Below are 13,147 nucleotides of genomic sequence, written 5' to 3' on the forward strand. Positions count from 1 at the left end.
AATGTATGTGTTCCTACACGAACTAACAAATGGGCCCATAAAATCAATGCCCCATACATCAAAAATATCAACTTCAAGGATGGTATTGAGAGGCATCTCATCTTTCTTCGAAATTCCACCCACTCTTTGACATTCGTCACACCTCTTCACAAGTTCACTTGCATCTTTGTACAAATTTGGCCAATAAAATCCACAACTAAGAACTTTGGAAGCCGTCCTCGCCCCGCCATGATGGCCACCATAGGAAGAGGAATGGCAAGCCTCTAAGATACTCAAATGCTCCTCCTCCGGGACACACCTTCGGATTATACCATTCGTGCAAATCTTGAACAAGTATGGCTCATCCCAATAAAAATCCAAACTATCCCGTTTGAGCTTCTTACTTTGGTTAGAAGAGAGCTCATACAGGATTATACCAGTCACAAGGAAATTAGCAACGTCTGCAAACCATGGCATACCATTCACCGACATCGAAAGGAGTTGTTCGTCGGGAAATGAATCATTGATCTCTAGGCCATCACGAGGCCTCCCTTCCTCCTCCAAGCGGGACAAGTGGTTCGCCACTTGGTTTTCACTACCCTTTTGGTCCACAATCTCCAAATCAAAATCTTGATGTAACATGACCCATCGCATCAGTCTAGCTTTGGAATCCTTCTTCGTCATCAAGTACCAGAGTGTGGCATGATCGGTATGGACTATGACTTTGGCACCCATAAGATATGGCCGAAATTTCTCCATCGCGAACAAAATAGCCAAAAGCTCTTTCTCAGTCATCGTGTAGTTCATTTGAGCATCATTCATTGTCTTGCTTGCATAGTGCACCGAATAAAACATTTTGTTCACTCTTTGACCCAAAACCGCCCCAACCGCAACATTTCTCGCATCACACATGAGCTCAAAAGGCAAGCTATAATTAGGTGCGGTAATAATAGGAGTGGTAGTCAACTTGTGCTTGAGAAGTTCAAAAGCTTGCATACATCTCCCATCAAACACAAACTTGGTATCTTTTTCCAATAACTCGCATAAAGGATTCACTACCTTCAAAAAGTCTTTGATAAATCTCCGGTAGAACCCCACATGACCAAGAAAACTTCGAACTCCCTTGACAAAGGTAGGGGGGAGCCTTGAAATAACATCAAGTTTTGCTTTGTCTACCTCTATACCATGCTTTGAAATTTTATGCCCAAAAACTATGCCCTCTTCCACCATGAAGTGACATTTCTCCCAATTAAGAACAAGATTGGTTTCTTCACAACGGGCCAACACTCTATCAAGATTTTTCAAGCATTCCTCAAATAAATTACCCACAACACTAAAGTTGTCCATGAATACCTCCAAGATATCTTCCACCATATCGGTGGAAATGGCCATCATAAACCGCTGAAATGTAACCGGTGCATTACACAACCCAAAAGGCATCCGAGAAAAGGTAAAGGTGCCATATGGACAAGTGAATGTGATCTTCTCCTGATCTTCCGGAGCAATCAAGATTTGGTTGTATCCAAAATACCCATGCAAAAAATAGTAGAAGGCATTCCCAGCAAGTCGATCTAACATCTGATCAAGAAAAGGCAAAAAGTGATCTTTGCGGGTTACTTTATTCAACTTGCGGTAGTCCATGCATACACTCCAACCAGTGACGATCCTGGTAGGAATAAACTCATATTGCAAATTTGCAACCATGGTAATGTCACCCTTCTTCGGTACACATTGCACCAGCGAAGTCCAATAGCTATCAGAGATGGGGTACACAACCCTAGCATCCAACCACTTGATCACCTCTTTTTTCACAACTTCTTGCATTGCTCATTCAACCTCCTTTGATGTTCCAAAGGGGGTTTCACATCATCTTTCAGAATAATCTTCTGTATACAAAATGCGGGGCTTATCCCCCGAATATCAGCTAAAGTCCATCCAATTACCTTCTTCTGCTTTTGGACCACCACCAATATGGCATCAACCTGCATGTTAGTAAGACAAGAGGAAAGAATAACTGGCAAAGTAGAACTAAGGCCTAAGAACTCATACCTGAGGTGTGGAGGCAGCGACTTCAACTCCAACACCGGAGGTTCCTCAATTGAAGGTTTTGTTGGTGGAGTCTTCCTATTCTCAAGGTCCAAAGATAGTTTCCTAGGCTCATAAGAGTAAGAGCCCATTCCATGTAAAGCATTCACACACTCCACTCGGCCTTCATCATCATTTACATCAAGATTCAACAATACAGCCTCTAGAGGGTCCTCCACATTGATCATTGCACTTGTATCATCAACTATCACTACCGTGACAAGGTCCACAAAAGAGCACACCTCAGAACTATTGGGCTGCTTCATTGACTTGCACACATGAAAGACCACTTTCTCATTACCCACCCGGAATGTGAGTTCCCCTGCTTCCACATCAACTAAGGCATTCCCAGTAGCAAGGAAAGGTCTTCCCAATATGATTGGAACTTCATAATCTACCTTACAGTCCAAGATCACAAAATCAGCTGGCAGGATAAATTTGTTCACCCGGACAAAAACATCATCAATAATACCCAATGGTCTCTTCATAGTTCTATCCGCAATTTGCAATCTCATGGAAGTCAGCCTTAGTTTCCCAATACCCAAAGTCTTGAAAACTGAGTAGGGCATCAAGTTGATACTTGCCCCCAAATCACATAGAGCCTTAGCAAAGTCCGCACTCCCAATGGTGCAAGGAATGGTGAAAGCACCAGGATCTTCAAGCTTCGGGGCCATTGAATGCTCTATTGCACTAACTTGGTAGGTCATCTTGATAGTTTCACAATCCATGGATCTTTTCTTTGTCACCAAGTCCTTCATGAATTTAGCATAGCCCGGAATATTTTCAAGAGCCTCCATCAAAGGCGCATTAATGGATAAGCTCTTCATCATGTCAATGAACTTTTTAAACTGATTCTTATTTTTCTGTTTCACAAGACTTTGAGGATAAGGTGGAGGTGGCCTTGGAAAAGGAGCCTTGGCTTTAGGCACAACCGGTTCCGACATGTCTATTACGTGTTCCATAGACGGGTTCATGTCATTCTGAGTCTCCACCTTGGCATCTTGAATATAAATCCTCACTTCTTTATTCACATTCTCATCAATCACATTTTCAACCACCAAAGGAATTTCATCTTCTTGCAACTCAACTTCATCACTCAAAACTACTTTTTGCTTGGAGGCATTCACATCACCGCCTCTTCCACTTCTCATAGTCACCGCCATCACATGATTGTTCCCACCCTTCGGGTTAACTATAGTATCACTTGGTAGTTCCCCCTTAGGCCGAGTATTCAAGGATTGTGAGATTTGGCCTAATTGAACCTCCACGTTTCTAATTGAATTATTGTGGGAAGACAACTGAGCATTAGAGTCCGCATTCTTTTTCATCATTTATTCAAACATCATTTCAATTCTCCCCATTTCGTTGTTGGGGGAACTAGGACCTTGGGATGAAAATTAGGAAGAGGAGAGTCCTCTTGGGGTAGAGGAAAGAGTATGATCAAATAGACCCCGCAAGCCTGACAAAACATCAAAAACACCAGGAAGCTCATAAAGGCTGCAGACAGAGCCATTGACCAATCGCGGAGTGAATATGCGCCTTCCCAGGAGGTATCATCAGACTCCGTGACAGAGTATGTTCCTGACTGGCCGGAGAGAAACAGGTTGAGGGATACACCTCCAGTCTCTCCCACTGCCCAAGCATCAGTGCACGTATCTTCTGAGTCGTTTGAGGGCTCAGCTGCAGGTAGTGGAAATGAATATTCAACCTCTCCTACAACTTTATTATCCAGGAAGGGGACCATAAAAGAAGAAGGGGAAGAAGTAGAAGGGGGTGAGCCCCAAGTAGGAGGGGTAGAGAGGACCAGAAATCCTGAAGTGTGGCAGGACCGGTTTGTGAGTGAGGTTGCCTATCACAAGTTCAGAGAGTGGTGGCCGGAGAGGAAATTGATACCTGAGCATAAATTTATCACCCAGGACCTTTTGCCTCACAACACCAATATGTTGAGGCAGTTCAGAGAGAGAGCTGGATGGGATTATTTCATAGGCCATGTGGAGGATGCCAATGAGCACTTGGTGAAGGAGTTTTACACTAATGTTGGCCACATAAAAAGGGCACCACAATGACCAAAGTATGGAATTTGAAGGTGAAATTTGATGGCAAGACAATAAATGATTAGTTGGGCTTCCCAGAGGAGGATGAGTCATTGTATTTGGAGAAGATGACATTGGGTGAGGCTGCTTGTCCTTGGTTGGTAGAGTACCTGGAAATCCTAGGTACCATACCGGATTGGTTGACTGTGGGAGTGAAGATTCTAAGGCGGACATAGAACTTTGAAGCAAAAGGGTGGAAAACATTTGTATGTAGCAGGCTAGACCCCACCACCCACGACAACTCACTTCCTATCCACCGGGCTATATTGGTAGCATCAATAATGGCGGGGTATCCGATTAACATCGTGAATGTGATGTCCCAGGTAATTACCCGGTTGGTGAACGAAGGTGACATATCTTATCCCTTCCCTAACTTCCTGACTATGTACCTCGTGGACCTAGATGTGGAGAAGTGGAAATTTGATATGAAAGTGAATGCGAAGGCACCGTTTTCCTGGTACAGCCTACAGGGTGATGACAACCCTAAAGGCAAGCACTTCAAGGGCAAAGCCACTACTCCAATTGGCCAGTCTGAAGAGCCAGTAGTGGTAGTGGCTCCTATTCAGCCTCTGTCCACCACAACAGACATGGCCCCAGGACCTTCTACTTCTTCAGCTCCAGAGATTCCATCATCCACTGCCTACCCCTTGACTGCCCACCGCCTGAGCCAGACCCTCGCCAACATCAATAACTGGATGCATACAACTACTTCTAAGCTATCTGTATTATCTATTACGGTTGCAACCCAGTCAGCACATCCTTCACCTCAGGTCCCATAGTCCGTTGAGGACACTTTGAAGGAGATTCTGGATAACCAGAAGAAGCTCATAGATGCTATTGACTCTCATGGAAAGGCCTTGAAGGAGATTGCTAGGGAGGCGAAGAAAATGAGAAATACTCGAGCTTTAAAAGAGTCGGTGAAAGAGCTATGGGTAGAGGTAGAGAGGTTGAAGGTAGATCACCTGTCTCTGGATTTGTTATTGCATGACCCGACACCTGCAACACAGCCCCAGCCAGAGTAGGAGTCAGAGAGGCCACCCAAGAGGAAGAGGGTGATTTCACGTTTTGACGATGTAGTCATACAATTGGAGGACCCGTAGGGAGGTTCCTCCAGCCAGCCCTAGAACTCCGTCCAGGTCCAGGCCCAGGTCCTAGTAGAGCCACACAGAGAGCCAGTTACAGGTTCCCGAGCAGGCAGAGGACCCAGGGACCCAGACTCAGGAGCCTATGTAGACGGAGGGCCTATGGGGAGTTTCTTTTTTCCTCTCTTTCCTTATTTTGTGCTTATTTTGGTTAGTTGGCATTGAGGACAATGCCAGCTTTCATTTGAGAGGGTAGCCTTATTTGGTTATTTGGATGACTATATATATGACAATTTTTATGCTTTATTTCTTTTTATCTTTGGTATATATATAATTTTATCATTTCATTGCACTTTTCGTACTTTTTACTTTGAGTATGTATATGAAGTTACGTTGTTATGTATATATTCATTCTCCCTATTGTATATTCGACTAAATCCCTCTTGTACATATTCATTTACTATCCATATTTTTCCTTTCTTAGCTTCTTATTTTATGTTCGTATCTTCTTGTTTTGAGTTTTTGCAATAAGCCTTTGGTTTTCTTAATGCCACGGTTCTTTCCAAAGGTGGAATTTATGTGAACCGGGTGGATCTTCCCAATGATAGATGGCATGACAACCTTCTTAAGGGTTTGAGTCTGTTTTCTTTTTGCTTTTTAGTATTTAGTTGGTAAGGGTGCCTCAAGCAAAGCTTCACTTGGGCCTAACACATTTGCCTTTGATCATATGGTCAAAAACAAATCGTTGTGTATAGGATGGTGAAAGTTGTGACCTTGAGACTCTTGTGTTGGCCGATTATCATCAAATGATTTTTTGGGACCATCGTGTTACTCAAATCTTAGCTAAGGTTGTTGTAGGTCCCCGACTCTGTTTCTTTAGCAACCCCATAGCTTGTGTGGTGAGAATTTGAATTGCAAGTCCAAGTCCTGAGCCATTGGTCTAGAACTTGCCCTGAATGTTTGTCTAGGCGAAATCCTAAGTGTAATTTGAATTGAGATGTAATTATAGGATCTCTTTGATCCGAATGATATCTTGAACACTTCCATAGCCTATCAATGACAAAATCCTTAATCAACCCTTTTGGGTCATAGACCTTTTTATTTCATAAACCATGATACAAGCCTTTATCCGTTCTAAAATACCCTCTCTTGGTACCCGATCTTTCCTTAGGCAAAAGTATAAGTTTGGGGGGAGAGACGAGGTATGTAACAAAGTGGAAAAAGGTACAAAATGAAGAAAAGGAAATGCAATGAAAAAGGAAGAAAATCAAAAAGACAAAAAGAATGTTCAATGTAGAAAAGAATGAAGGGATTCAATAAAGGTAAAAAGACAAAAGGTGTTGAAAGTTGAAAAAGGAGAAAAAGATTTGAAATGAGCAAGAAAGAGTGACAGTGTGTCTCTCTAACCCCTTAGAAAGAAGTTAAAGTACTTTAAAAGTCAAGAGAATATGTGCCAAAATGAAGAAAAAGAAGTGCTAAAGGGAATATAGAACATACTTAGACCAAACATTTCCTACCCTGAACCAAAAGCCTTCACTATGACTCCACAAAAGCCCTATATGATCTTGAGTTGAATGAAGATTACATTAGTGGTGACTCACATAAGGGGCAAACATATGGTACTTAGAGCCGGACTTGTGACTTTTCCTTGAGAGAGATGAGTGTATTCCCATTAACCTCGCTCTGAAGCTACAATCCTAAAGGTGAAGTTTTCTTAGGGAGAGTTGAGTATGTGTGAGTTTGGGTTCTACAACGAGCAAAGTAATAGAAAGAGTTTCTTTGATGTGTTGAGTTAACTCTTGATGCTCTTGTGTCGCACTAAATCCATGGTGCTTAAAAGAGTGAATGTTGTTAATGATTCATGTGAATTGAGGGCAATTATTAGTCCCAATTGATGCTAGATGAGGTAACTTTAGGTCAGCTGAATTTTCTTGGGTTTACTCTTAAGGGGTGGGTCTTATTTTGTTTTCTTGAGGACAAACAAAAGCTTAAGTTTGGGGGAGTTGATAACTAGGGATTATGATGCAATTTATACTACTTCTTACTTGAGTTTTGATTAGAAATGTGTACCAAATAGTCCCAAAGGCTTACATGTTGTACTTGATTGCAGGGTTTGGTCAACAAGGTGACAATTTGTCAAAACCAGCTCAAAAAGGAGTAAGACATGCACAAGTACCAAGAACAAATCCAAGCACAGTGCAACAGGACCAATCCGGCCGCACTCCATTCTGTGCAGTCCACAAAGAGGAAGTTCAGAGAGATGCTCATTTTAGACATTCAAGCAATGCGACAGCAAAGCATTTCATGCGGAATGCATTGGCTTCATTGCGGCCGCATTCGATTCTGTGCGGTCCGCAAAGCTGAGATTCAGAGAGTTACCAATTTGAGGAAACATTACCAATGCGTCCACGGTCCTTTTTGTGCGGACCACAACAGAAGCCACCGCGGTGGCCAAGTTCAGAGAGCAGAAGTTTTAAGCCAAGAGTCTCAGTGCGTCCGCACTCGATTTTGTGCGGTCCTCACTATCCCCGCAGAGGCATTTTTGTCCAGAAAATTCGACCTAGTATAAATAGTTTCTTTTCCCAATTTTAGGTCATCAGATATAATTTAGGGCAGAGCTGCGCTCATGAACAGTGTCCCTTTCTATTTTGAGTAATTTTACAATAGTTTCATCATTGAATCTTCAAGTTTTAGCTTGTAATTTAATATTATGGTTTTTTTCTTCATCTATTTCTTTGTTTTCTTCTATTATCATGAGTAGCTAAACCTATTAGCTAGGGTTGTGGCTCAACCCTAGTGTGGGTATTTGATGGGTCTTGTGTTTTAAGGCTTGAATGTCTATGGGTGTTTGATATTTGGACTAATTTATGGTTTTAGTGTTGGATTAGTGGTTGCAAACACTAATTTATGCCTATTCGACTTGGGCTCATCTTGAGAAAGAGAGCCTAAGTCTAGGAAAATTAGTCCAACAAGGAATTGGGGCGTATTCAAGAGATTGATAGCTCCAACTAAAAGGTTAAACCTAGAGATAGTAATACTCGACTTGAACCTCAATTGCTTGCACAAATTATCATACCCAATTGGTCTTGAGAAAGTCAATTAGGGAAAAAGCACTCAGACTACCGAGAGGTATAGAGTGAGTAGTATCGTGCGATGGTTATATCGTAATCCCCAAATATGAAAACCTAGCCTTAGACTCGAGAACCCGTCAAGTATCCACCTAGGAGAAAGTCACTTCGCTAGTGCCTTCTTAACTATTTAGACAACCTTCAATAGTTTACTCTTAGCTCAACTTAACTTAATTTAGCGTCTTAGTAGTCTAAATTTAGAAGTAATATCTAAACCAACTATGAATAGAAGTGCAATTAGGGACAATTACGAAACTCCAATTTAGATAGAAACTCAATTCCCATTTCTAGCTCCTTGTGGAAATCGATCCCGACATTCTAGGGTAAAAGCTGCTTCGACCACTCTCGGTACTTTGTAGTGGTGCAGGGTTGGCCACGATCAATTACTTACCTCCGAAAGCTAGGTCGTAATCCCCTCTTTGAAAGCTCTCCAATTGCCCAATTGTGGAAGAAAAATAAGTCAAAATGCCTAAGTCCCGTATTAAATGAAAGCCAATGCATCCAGCGTTTCCGCACTTGCGGTCAGAGTGCCGCATTCACACCCTCGCTTCTGCGGACAAGTGTCCACTTCTGCAGAAATGGGCTGGGTTGGCTGGCATTGCACCTGCGGAAGGGTACCGCTTCTGCGGAAGGAGGGCCGCACCTGCAAAGCCTGGCCTACCCCTCCTGGACCGCTTTTGCGCATCTTGGATCGCACCTGCGGCTGACCAACCACAGGTGCGGTTATGAAAGATCTGGTGCACTCAGTTGTGGTTCCAAATTCTCAACTTGGTCCGAGCCTCGTCCGATTGGCACTCGGGGCCCACGGGCCCCGCTCGAACATACCAATAAGTTTGGAATCATAAAACGGACTCGCTCGAACTCTCGGAAAGCCCGAAACAACATTAAGGCTAAGAATCACACCCTAAAACCAATTGAATCAAACTTAAGAACTTCAAGTTCTTCAATTTACTTCCAATGCGCAGAAACGTACTTATACTACTCGGAATGACAAAAAATTTTGCGTGCAAGTCATAAATAAGACTACAGAACTATTCCCAGCCTCGGAATTCCGTTTGGACCTTGATATCACCAAAATCCACTCCAAACCAAATTTAAGGAACTTCTAAAACCTTCAAGAACCAACTTTCACTATTTGGCGCCAAAATGCTCCTGGGTCATCCAAAACCCGATCCGAACATACGCCCAAGTCCAAAATCATCGTACGAACCTATTGGAACCTTCAAATCTCGATTCCGAGGTCGTTTACTCAAAATGTTGACCGAAGTCAAACTTGGCCTTTTAAGCCAACCTTCAGGAACCAAGTGTCCTGATTTCAACACAAACTCTTCCAAATCCCGAACTAACCATCCCAACAAGTTATAAATCAGTAAAAGCAAGTACGAGAAGTCCTATTTAGGGGAATCGGGTTCTAGAAAGCAATACAACCGGTCGGGTCGTTACATCCTTCTTCGCGAACGCAAAGAACAAAATCCCAGAAGCTAGATCTTTCTTCGCGAATGCGAGACAATCCTCGCGAACGCGAAGAACAACACAAGATATCAGTGAATCAACATCCAAAGTAGCCCAAAATGACCCGAAACACATACGAGGCCCCTGGGACCCCGTCCAATCACACCAACCTGTCCCAAAATATGACACAAACTTGCTTGAGGCCTCAAATCCCATCAAACAACATCGAAATCATGAATCGCACCCCAATTCAAGCTTAATAAACTTTGGAACTTCAAACTTCTACATTCGATGCCGAAACCTATCAAATCATGTCCGATTGACCTCAAATTTTGCACACAAGTCACATTCGACATTACGGACCTACTCCAACTTTCAGAATCAGAATCCGACTTTGATATCAAAAAGTCCACTTCCCGTCAATTTCTGAAAAACCTTCAAATTTCTAACTTTTGCCAAATGACCCCAAAATGACCTACTAACCTCCGAATCCACTTCGGGACATGATCCCAATACTAGAATCATCATACAGAGCTATTCCCAGACTCGAAATCCCAAATAGATATTGATAACATTGAAATGCACTGCAACCCAAATTTATGAAATTCTTCCAAAATGCCAACTTCCACAATAGGCACTGAAACACTCCTTAGTCATCCAAAACCCGATCTCGGACATACGCCCAAGTCCAAAATTATCATACAAACCTGTTGGAACCTTCAAATCCCAATTCCGAGGTTGTTTATTAAAAAATAAACCTTAGCCAATTCTTTAAACTTAAAGCTTCTAAAATGAGAATTTTCTTTCCAGATCAACTCCGAACTTCCCGAAATTCAATTCCGACCATGCGTGCAAGTCATAATGCCTGAAGTGAAGCTACTCATGGCCTCAAACTACCAAACGACGCGCTAGAGCTTAAAACGATCGGTCGGGTCGTTACATTCTCACCCACTTAAGCATACGTTCATCCTCGAACGTGCTAAGAACTACACTGGAGTTGTCTAAAGTTATGATTTAATACCTCATGCACCTACTCGTGCTACCACAACTCAGTTGAGGATATTTTCTCGAGAAAATCTGAAGATTCCGCTTTTGCTTAGTCAAATTAGCCTTAGAGCCAAATTCCAACATCCGAAATTTTCCACCATGCCCCCTTTAAACATACGAATACATATCAGTCACTACACGCTGTTCCGAAACATGATTGCATGCCCTTGACGAATTCACACCATGCACCACATAATTCACGTGACCATAATATCATTCTCTAAAGCAAATAGTCGAAATTCTACGAATCTGATGCCCTCAACACACCTCATGAATCATATAAGTCCCGTTTCAACTCTTGCAATACTGCCATGATAGAAGAGATATGTAGAAACTCATAACCACCTGCCGAGTCATAATTCATAGAGTCTCTCCTCCCAACAAGAACAACTACCTCACTTTAGACTGAATATTAATATTTACTCTTTAATGTGCCTCATATAAATCTGATCGCACTTATCCAAGGTCCAATTATCTCGTCTCACCCAGTGTAATCTGCTCATGCAATAAGCCACCTCAGACACTGCAAAAAGTCTCATATGATGCCACAGAGTGGTAACAAGCCACAACCTTGAATGCGAAACGTAAGGAGAAATGAGCTCTAGAAAGAACTTCTCAACCCACATAACTAATTTAATAAGCGAAAAGATGTTATGAACCTTCCTCATAAATGAAAAGCAAAACACACAAGAATAGATATGGGAAACTGTACTCAACATCACACTGTTGCGGTGTGCAACTCGATCCAATCATGATACTGTTGCGGCGTTCATCCTGATCCAACCATGATACCCTTTGCGGTATGCCACCCGCTCCACATATAAGAATCTATAAGGAAATACTTACCGAGCTAAAATGTGCATAACTACGAAATACCCGAATATCGACCACAAGCACGCCGAATGCATAACACCATCCCTGGAGAGACAGATAGCATCGTACACCACAAAACTCAAACACGACTAAGGTGCGATATATGATCTGGATTTTGAGAGCCATCCTGCTCACATAACACTATCTCTATGCGGAACCTCAACACATGTGCAATTAATCAAACCATCTCACATCCCACATGGCACAATAGAGTATTACATGAAATAGCCAATGACTAAATAACATCCAACGTCCGAATACTCTTCGATAAAGAGTGCTATGTTGAATGAACACACCCAGGCTGGTGTAGAGAACACATCCACATTTGAACCCATCAACAGACCTCATTCGATTTTGATCATACCATGCTTGGGCAAATAACCTCTCAAGGACCCATAATGACCTATTCATGACATATAAGAACAATCGTTGAATCCAGACCAAACTTCCACAATTGATAACCAATTGAATAAAGCACCTTTCAGGCCTAAACTCTCACATTAGCGATAGTGTCAAAAATCTCCACACTTGGTTTCAATCTTCTATCAATCAAGTGACTACATGCCACACTTATACAATCTTCCCGTGGGATAAGCTCTCACGACCTTCTGCACCAGGTAATAAGTCTGCACATCCATACCACCGGTCACACTAATTCGTAAAGAAAATCAAGAATCCGGAATCAGTATGCAAATCCTCTTACATAGGACATCGATCTCAGGTGTCACTAAAGACAATACCATCTTACTCTAACCATATGAATCCTTTCTTGCTCACCCGAGCTCGTGATATTCTTGCCACACCAAATGGCAACCTTGATCCTCAACTTCTAATTCCCATGTCGCTCACTGCACCTAACATGTAAATACGCGACAGTACAAGAATTTCATCATAACTCCTAAACCACTAATAAATTAAACACTTCATCATATAGAAAACTTTCACTTAACTCATTTCAGGAGAACCATAGCAACACACGATTGAATTCTCATAAACGCAGAAAATATAATCCTCAAGCAGTGGTCTAAACCACCATGATCCTTCCGAAATCCATCTACACATAACATGCCATAATACTTGAATACCTCCAAATAAAATCAATTATGTCAGCCATCAAGCCTCGCACGTACCGCCACAAATCACACGCATAACTCCACGCACTGAAGGAACTGATCATTGCCACCATCATGCCAATTCAACCATTGTTAGCCGACACGTCTTCTCCCAATTTATTCTTAACTTTCCTTAGAAATAATAATAGCTCCCTTCATTACATCGTGAACCTAAATCTGCACTCATCCCGAGTAACCTTATTTCACAAGATCACGTTGTCCCAAATCACACGAACCATCTCATACCTCCTTGTGCGCATATTTGCATCTTCAACTGGTATACCCATTCAGATTAT

Source organism: Nicotiana sylvestris, chromosome 6 (assembly GCF_000393655.2).
Source record: "Nicotiana sylvestris chromosome 6, ASM39365v2, whole genome shotgun sequence".
NCBI classification, from domain to species: Eukaryota; Viridiplantae; Streptophyta; class Magnoliopsida; order Solanales; family Solanaceae; genus Nicotiana; species Nicotiana sylvestris.